Source organism: Rhinopithecus bieti, unplaced genomic scaffold (assembly GCF_001698545.2).
Source record: "Rhinopithecus bieti isolate Rb0 unplaced genomic scaffold, ASM169854v2 scaffold_641, whole genome shotgun sequence".
Taxonomy (NCBI): Eukaryota; Metazoa; Chordata; class Mammalia; order Primates; family Cercopithecidae; genus Rhinopithecus; species Rhinopithecus bieti.
This window is the reverse complement of record NW_016803417.1, coordinates 4,842,175-4,849,628: the sequence shown is the minus strand read 5'-3', so window position 1 is coordinate 4,849,628 and position 7,454 is coordinate 4,842,175. Positions and strand designations below refer to the sequence as shown.

The 7,454-nt window shown below is 46.8% G+C and overlaps 1 long non-coding RNA gene across 1 annotated transcript; it reads left to right on the top strand.

Moving 5' to 3' along the window:
- Positions 1-1,109: 1,109 nt before the first annotated feature.
- Positions 1,110-3,789, top strand: LOC108536767 (uncharacterized). The gene is made up of 3 exons (XR_001887621.1): positions 1,110-1,536; positions 3,217-3,296; positions 3,744-3,789. It is a non-coding gene; the product is annotated as an uncharacterized LOC108536767 (long non-coding RNA).
- Positions 3,790-7,454: the final 3,665 nt, after the last annotated feature.

Here is a 7,454-nt window from a genome sequence, read left to right as displayed (position 1 = left end):
AGCCTGGGGGTTGCCTGCAGCCTCCCAGGCTCCACTCCAACGGCTCCAACTCTGCAGGCGGGCCGTGAAGGTCTCTAGATGCATATTAAGCAAAAAGTTTCTAAAGAGGATCGCGTGGAACCCAACAATTGATTAAGACTCTCAATGGCCCTAATCCACCAAGAACTGAACTAAGAGCTCCCCAGCAAACGCAGCGCTTTAAATGGGGCCTAGAGACAGCAAGCACCGCCCGGGGCGGCTGGGAAGGCGCCGGGCGGGGGGAAGAGTTACTGCGCATGCGTCCGAGGGTGTTTCGGAGCATGGGAAGCAGAAGTGTTCCAACCTATTCAGCAGCGAGTGGTTGGAAACTAGCAAAGTGAGAGGGTGCGCAGCGTAACTGAAGGACTCGGGGAGGCTGAGGGCTTTTTTTCTCAAAACCTGTGAAGCTCAGGGAAAGGAGTAGAAGTCGGAACCAAGTAAAGTAAAATCGTGGCAAGTGGGCATAGTCCTAAAATCTCCCTCGTGAGGCCTTTCCAGTTGGGAACCCAGAATGTGTAGCTCAACGTATGTTTGGAATGAATGGGTGAAAGGAAGCAGGAGGAGGAGGGAGTTCTAGCGAAGATTCCAGATGGAAGCAAGCCATCCCCTGCCTCAAGAAAACACCGCCACTCCAGTGGGAACGGACACGCGCGCACACAGTGAGGAGTGAGGTTTGAAAGAGGCTCCACCCTCCATTACACCTGTGCTCCACCGTGGCCCCCAGCCAAGTTTAATCTCCCATTCAGCACTTACTTCTGGAAGCTTCTTTCCCTCTCCTTCCCACCACTCATTGGCCTTTCACCCTCTAGTTTTTTGTCTGTGTATGGGACTATCTCCCCGACTCCCCTTGACTGAAGTTCCTTGAGAGCAGCAGCCCTCCTTTTATCAGGGAAGAGATTTGAAGATCAGGACATTCTTATCCAAGTGGATGCTAGCCACCTGGGTAGTCAAGACAGGGCCCTGCACAGTTAACGTGAATCTTGTCATAATGCCAGGATTATTGTTTTGCAAGGAGCTGGTCATAGAACACTAGATTCCATTGTCACTGGGAAATAAGCTCATTTTATTAGCTTGTTTCTCAGCTAGCTTATATAGAAATTTGCCACAGCTGTTACTGCTGGGCGCCTGCCCTGGATCTGATCATCAATTATATCATCTCTTCCATCTGATGGACTGCACCTCACGCCTTGCTTTTCACAGCTAGCAAAGCTGGGCCAAGGAAAGCGTTAGCGCCAGCTGAGTGGAACGTGTGATAAGGGACGGAGGAGGGGTGCTATGTACTGGGGAAAAGAGATGGGGTCTCCAGGACAGGGGTAAAGACACCAGACTGAGGGCACGAAGGAAGGAAACCATGAGGAAGTAGAGTAGGGAAGTGGGGAGCATGCTGACGAGAGGGGTCAAGAGATGGTGACCACTCTCCTCTGCATGCCCCAAGGAGATGGTAATGACATTCCCAAGTCCATATGGGAATCCCTGCTTCTGCGGGCCTCAGTCTGTCATCTTTGGAGCAGGACCAAAGTAAGTAAGATAAAGTCACAATTTCTCATCCTTCTTCACTCAACTTTTCTTTGAGGTGAATTGGCATTTTTGTAAAAGAATGCATTCTCTGCCAGGTGCAGTGGCTCACCCCTGTAATCCCAGGGTTCTGGGAGGCCAAAGTGGGAGGATTGATTGAGGCCAGGGGTTTGAAACCAGCCTAGGCAACAGAGCAAGACCTCCATCTCTGTAAAAGAAATTAGCCAGGCATGGTGGTGCATACTTGTAGTCCTAGCTACTCCAGAGGCTGAGGCGAGAGAATCGCTTGAACCCAGGCATTGGAGATTACAGTGAGTTAAGCATTCTCCTGTACCGCCATGGTAGGTGGGTGTTGCTAGCCACATGAGGATATGTGAGCCAGTCACCAAGGACTGGGGCTGACTCCCCAAGCACAAGGACAGTAAGAATAAACCTCTGATTATTCACCTGCCCCCATCCCCGACTTCAATTAGAGTTAAACAGATATACCCTTATGTGACTGAAACAAAGGAGCCCTGCTCTCCTAGAGTCATATCCCCGCAGGCCAAGATACTGTCTTACATATAATTATTGGTGCTTCATAAATGGCTGATAAAGAAAAAACATTTCTGTCAGGGGATATACCCTACCTTATTCACAGTCTCTTATAGAGAGCTGGCCTGCCCACAGTCTCTGTAAAGGGCAGTTGTCTCTTCTGAGTGACCAGTTTCCCTGACCTCCCCTCAAGCCATAACTGACCAAGGAAGTCAATGTGACCACTGAGAAGCAAGGCGTAGCCTCAGATCCTGAGTTTCTAACTCTTTCCACTTTCCTAAGATGGGGTTATACCTCATTTCTGAGAGATTTCCAACCCTCTACCACATATTCCTCTTTTTATGAGGTCACTTGGGGAGGTATCTGCTTCTTAGCACCAGAGGAGCTCTCTCAGGACCCAGTTGCTGACCCAGTTGCTGAAAATGCTGAAAGTAGGAAATGGAGGTCGAGTGATGGCCATAAAGATTTTCCCGCTCCTCCTCTCGAATCAGGGACGGCCTTGTGAATTGCTTTGGCCCATAGAATGTGGCAAAATGATATCATACCAGTTCTAGCCTTGGTCTTAAGAAGCCTGCCAGCTTTTGCTTTCACTCCCTTGGAGCCCTGAGCTAGTATAGAAGGAGATCCAGCTGCAAGGACTGGTTACACAATTTGCAGGGATTCGTGTAAAATGAAATGCAGGGTCCCTTGTTTTTAAATTGTTAAGAATTTTAAGATGCTAACAACAGAGCACTACACCAAGCAGAGGCTTGATCCGAGCTGGTCCAGGCACCCCAGCCAGGCTTCCTGACACGTGAGTGATGCTGTCTTGGATTTTTGGCCCCAGATCAGCTTCCTGATGGTCAGCATGAGAGCATGAACTACCCCAGGTGAGACCAGTAGAAGAACCCAGCCCAGATTACAGAACTATGAGCAAATAAATGGTTGTTATTCAAGTAAAGCTCACTAAAGCTCTTCATGACAAATGGGTGTAGTCCTGGGGGCTGCTAAGGCCTGGGTTGGTATTTTATATAGCAATACATAACTGAAGCATGAAGAATAAGAGTTTGCAGTGAGTGGTCACCTGCCATATTCCAGGCCCTGTGCTGGTGCATTGCATGTGCTAGCTCACCTGATCCTCATAACACCTGCCGTAATTCCTTTCTACAGGAGAGAATACAGCAGTTTCAAGGACAAGGGATTCGTACCACTGCTCCTCACTCAATAAACAGCAGAGGCAGAATTTGAACGTGAGTCTGATTCCAAAACCGATATAATATCCCTGCATTGAAACAAAGAAAGATCCAGGGAAAGTGCACACAGCTTGGAGACTATTGGATAGGAGTCTGATGCAGTCTTTCCCAAATTTCCTCACAAATTTACAGTTGAAATATCAGGCAGAGAAATGATAAGCAGGTGGAAGACCCCTAATGGGACATCATCGCATCACAGCTCTGTGATCATCGATCATAATCGCTAGAGGGTGACCTAGAGGAATCCTACAATGAGGATTTCTTGGGTTTTCTGACAGGTATAATACTGAGAAAATTTGCTATGGTTAGCTATGGATATTCACCACTTATTTTTGTGTATGTTATCCCCCAACAAACCACAGGCACCTGTGATCTTCTGGGCACATGTGCAGGAACTCTCTTCTATCCAGAAAAAACAAAAAATAATTTTTTTTTTTTTTTTAGATGGAGTCTCTCTCTGTCACCAGGCTGGAGTGCAGTGGCACGATCTCTGCTCACTGCAACCTCTGCCTACATGGTTCAAGTAATTCTCCTGCCTCAGCCTCCTGAGTAGCTGGGACTACAGGTATGTGCCACCACACCTAGCTAATTTTTGTATTTTTAGTGGAGACGGGGTTTCACCATGTTGGCCAGGATGGTCTTGATCTCTTGACCTCGTGATCTGCCCACCTCGGCCTCCCAAAGTTCTGGGATTATAAGCGTGAGCCACCATGCCCGGCTAAGAATTAGTTTCAACATTAGACCCAGCCAGAGTTAATTAAGAAGCTTTCCCTACATGATGGCACCTCACAAGAAATACTTTCTATGTATAATATTCATTGTCTTTACTTGTCTTCACCAAGCCTTCCTGAGTGTCATCAGTGGGTGAGTGAGTGCATGGCTAGGTGCCTGCCTATCTCTCTGCCCATGGTGATGAGCTCATCACTGTAGGTCAGCAATGACATCGAGTCTAAATGCTGATGGCCATAAGGAAAATGGTGACATTCCCTGGCTCAGAGGAAATGCTGGCAGGAAAGCCATGTGGGCTAGTATTTATAAGTACAAGCTCAGGGGTCAGAGATACTAAAGTTCAATGCCTTGTCCTGTCTCTTACTAATTAGTGATTTTGGACACCCTGATTAATTTTGTAAGTCTGTTTCTCACTTATCTATAAAATGAGATGTATGAGGGCTAAATGAAATGATGCACGTGAAAAACTGAACAAGGTGCCAGGCCTTGGACAAGGGCTTAATAAATGTCAGCAATTATTTTATTTGATGAAAAAAGAAGGTAAATGTTCTTTCTTTGATGCCCCCTATCTTTTCCCCATGTCCTTTCTCTAACAAAGTATATGTGTATAATCTCTGTGTCTTCCCTCCACTCTCCCATTATCTACCACTTCATCATCCTCTCACTACCCATCGCCACTTTGCCTCATTATCTTTTCTACATTTCTTTCCTCCTCCCCTGAAATGGGGTTGAGCAGGAGGAGATCAGAGGATGACAAAAGATAGGGAGACATTGGTGGCAGGGTGACATGGAGTGCCACAGGCTGTCTAGGCCATCGAGACTTTCCCTGAGGACTCTTCAGTATCTCTGATAATACCACTTTCTCAGGACTCCTCACATGGGGAGAAACCTTAGCAATCATCTGATGGTGTCCTTGTTACAGTAGATAGTCAGGCAGACATGTGCAGTGCAGGAGAGGGCCCCCCACCCCGACCAGGAATGTCAGGTGACCATCAGGTAAGTCAGATGGTTGTTACACTGTCTCTCTCAAATAATAACTGGTTGCAGCCAGCATCAGGGAAAGGCAGTCTCCAAATAGATAGAAAAAACCTGAAAGTGATGATCAGCAGCTTCCCAATAAGATCTCAGGAACTGGGCGGGTGAGCTCAAGCAAGTGCACTAAGAGGCAAAGTGGTGGAGTTTAATTGGTAAATGACCTTCCTGTGGGAATGCTACACTGGTAAAGGAAGAACGCCTCGAGAAAGCATCTGTACAATTCCAGCAAATACACTGTGCATACTCCCCTCCCAAGTGCTAGCAGGCCACTGCACGTGTGGACAGCCCACCCTGAGGGAAGAATTGGGAGAAGTAACCCAAGACCCTGAAAGTATGCCGGCCTATAAGACCCCAAGTCAAAGGTCAAACTGTGCACTCGATCTTTCAAGGTGCCCCCTTGGCCCTCTTACAAATGTACTCTACTTCCTTTCATTCCTGCTCTAAAGCTTTTGAATAAACTTTCACTCCTGCTTGAGGACTAAGCTCTGATTTTTTTCTTACCTTCCAAATTCCTGTCTAAGGGGTCTGGGGAGTCATGCCCTACAGACCAAAAATTCTCATCAGATGGGTTTTATTTAACCCTATATATTGTGACTTTTTAGTCTGACTCTGGCATAATATTATATGACAAGAGAATCAAAATCTTTTATCCCAAAACATGTTTCTTTGCCATATTTTGAAATGGCCCTGCACAGCCATCCTTTGTGGGGGAAAATTTGCATCTGTGAAGAATTTCTGTTAACATAGCTAGATATTTTTCTTCCAGGCCCTCCCACCTGAAGAGATTAAGAGTCTAGCACCTTTATGTATGTATTTATTTGTTTATTTATTTATTTATTGAGACAGAGTCTCACTCTGTTGCCCAGGCTGAAGTGCAGTGTTGCCATGTCAGCTCACTGCAACCTCTGCCTCCCGGGTTCAAGCCATTCTCCTACCTCAGCCTCCCGAGTAACTGGGATTACAGGTGCCTGCCACCACACCCAGCTAATTTTTGTATTTTTAATAGAGACAGGGTTTCACCACACTGACCAGGCTAGTCTTGAACTCCTGGTCTTATTGCGATCCACCTGCTTCAGCACCGCCCACCCCGCCCCCACGCCCCACCCTCCAAAGTGCTAGGATTACAGGTGTGAGCCACCGCACCTGACTGAGAGTCTAGCACCTTCTAAAGGTCTGAATAGGAGGGCAGCCACTAAAGAAGAACCTTAGTCTCTACAATCTTTTATCTTAACCTGAACATTTCCTTTCTATTAATCTCAAGTCTTTAGACAAACTCAACCAACTGTCAACCAGAAAATGTTTAAATTCACCTATAGACTGGAAGGTGCCTGCCCTCCTTTGAATTGCCCCACCTTTCTGGACTAAACCAATATATTTCTCAAATGTATTTGATTGATGTCTCTTGCCTCCCTAAAATGTATAAAACCAAGCTGCACCCTGACCACTTTGGGCATATGTTTTCAGGACCTCCTGAAGGCTGTGTCACTCATATTTGGCTCAGAATAAATGTCTTCAAATATTTTACACAGTTTGACTGTTTTCGTCGACACTCTCTAAACCTTGCCTCAGTCTCTCCTTTCTGGCTTATACTCCTCAGTCAGATTCTTTCTTCTGAGGAGGCAAGAATTGAAGTTGCTGCAGACTCATACAGATTCACTGCTGCTAACATCCTGAATTATCATTTTATAGGTAAGAAAACTCCCGGGTGCGGTGACTCACGCCTGTAATCCCAGCACTTTGGGAGGCCAAGGCGGGTGGATCACCTGAGGTGGAGAATTCAAGACCAACCTGACCAACGTGGAGAATCCCCATCTCTACTAAAAAATACAGAATTAGCCGGGTGTGGTGGTGCATGCCTATAATTCCGGCTACTCGGGAGGCTGAGGCAGGAGAATTGCTTGAACCCAGGAGGCAGAGGTTGCAGTGAGCCAACATTCCGCCGTTGCACTCCAGCCTGGGCAACAAGAGCAAGACTCTGTCTCAAAAAAAAAAAAAAAAATTAGAAAACTGAACCATAAGGTCCTTAAATGGCCTCTCCACAGTATTAACCAAACCTGAACAAGATCCCAGGTGTTAGGCTGCGAGTGGTGGCTCACGCCTGTAATCCCAGCATTTTGGGGGGCCGAGGCAGGCGGATCACCTGAGGTCAGGAGTTCAAGACCAGCCTGGCCAACGTGGTGAAACCCTGTCTCTACTAAAAATACAAACATTAGCCAGACATGGTGGGGTATGCCTGTATTCCCAGCTACTCGGGAGGCTGAGGCAGGAGAATCGCTTGAAACCGGGAGGCAGAGGTTGCAGTGAGCTGAGATCATGCCTCTGCACTCCAGCCTGGGCAATGGAACAAAAGACTCTGTCTCAAAAAAAAAAAAAAAAAAAAAAAAAAAAAAA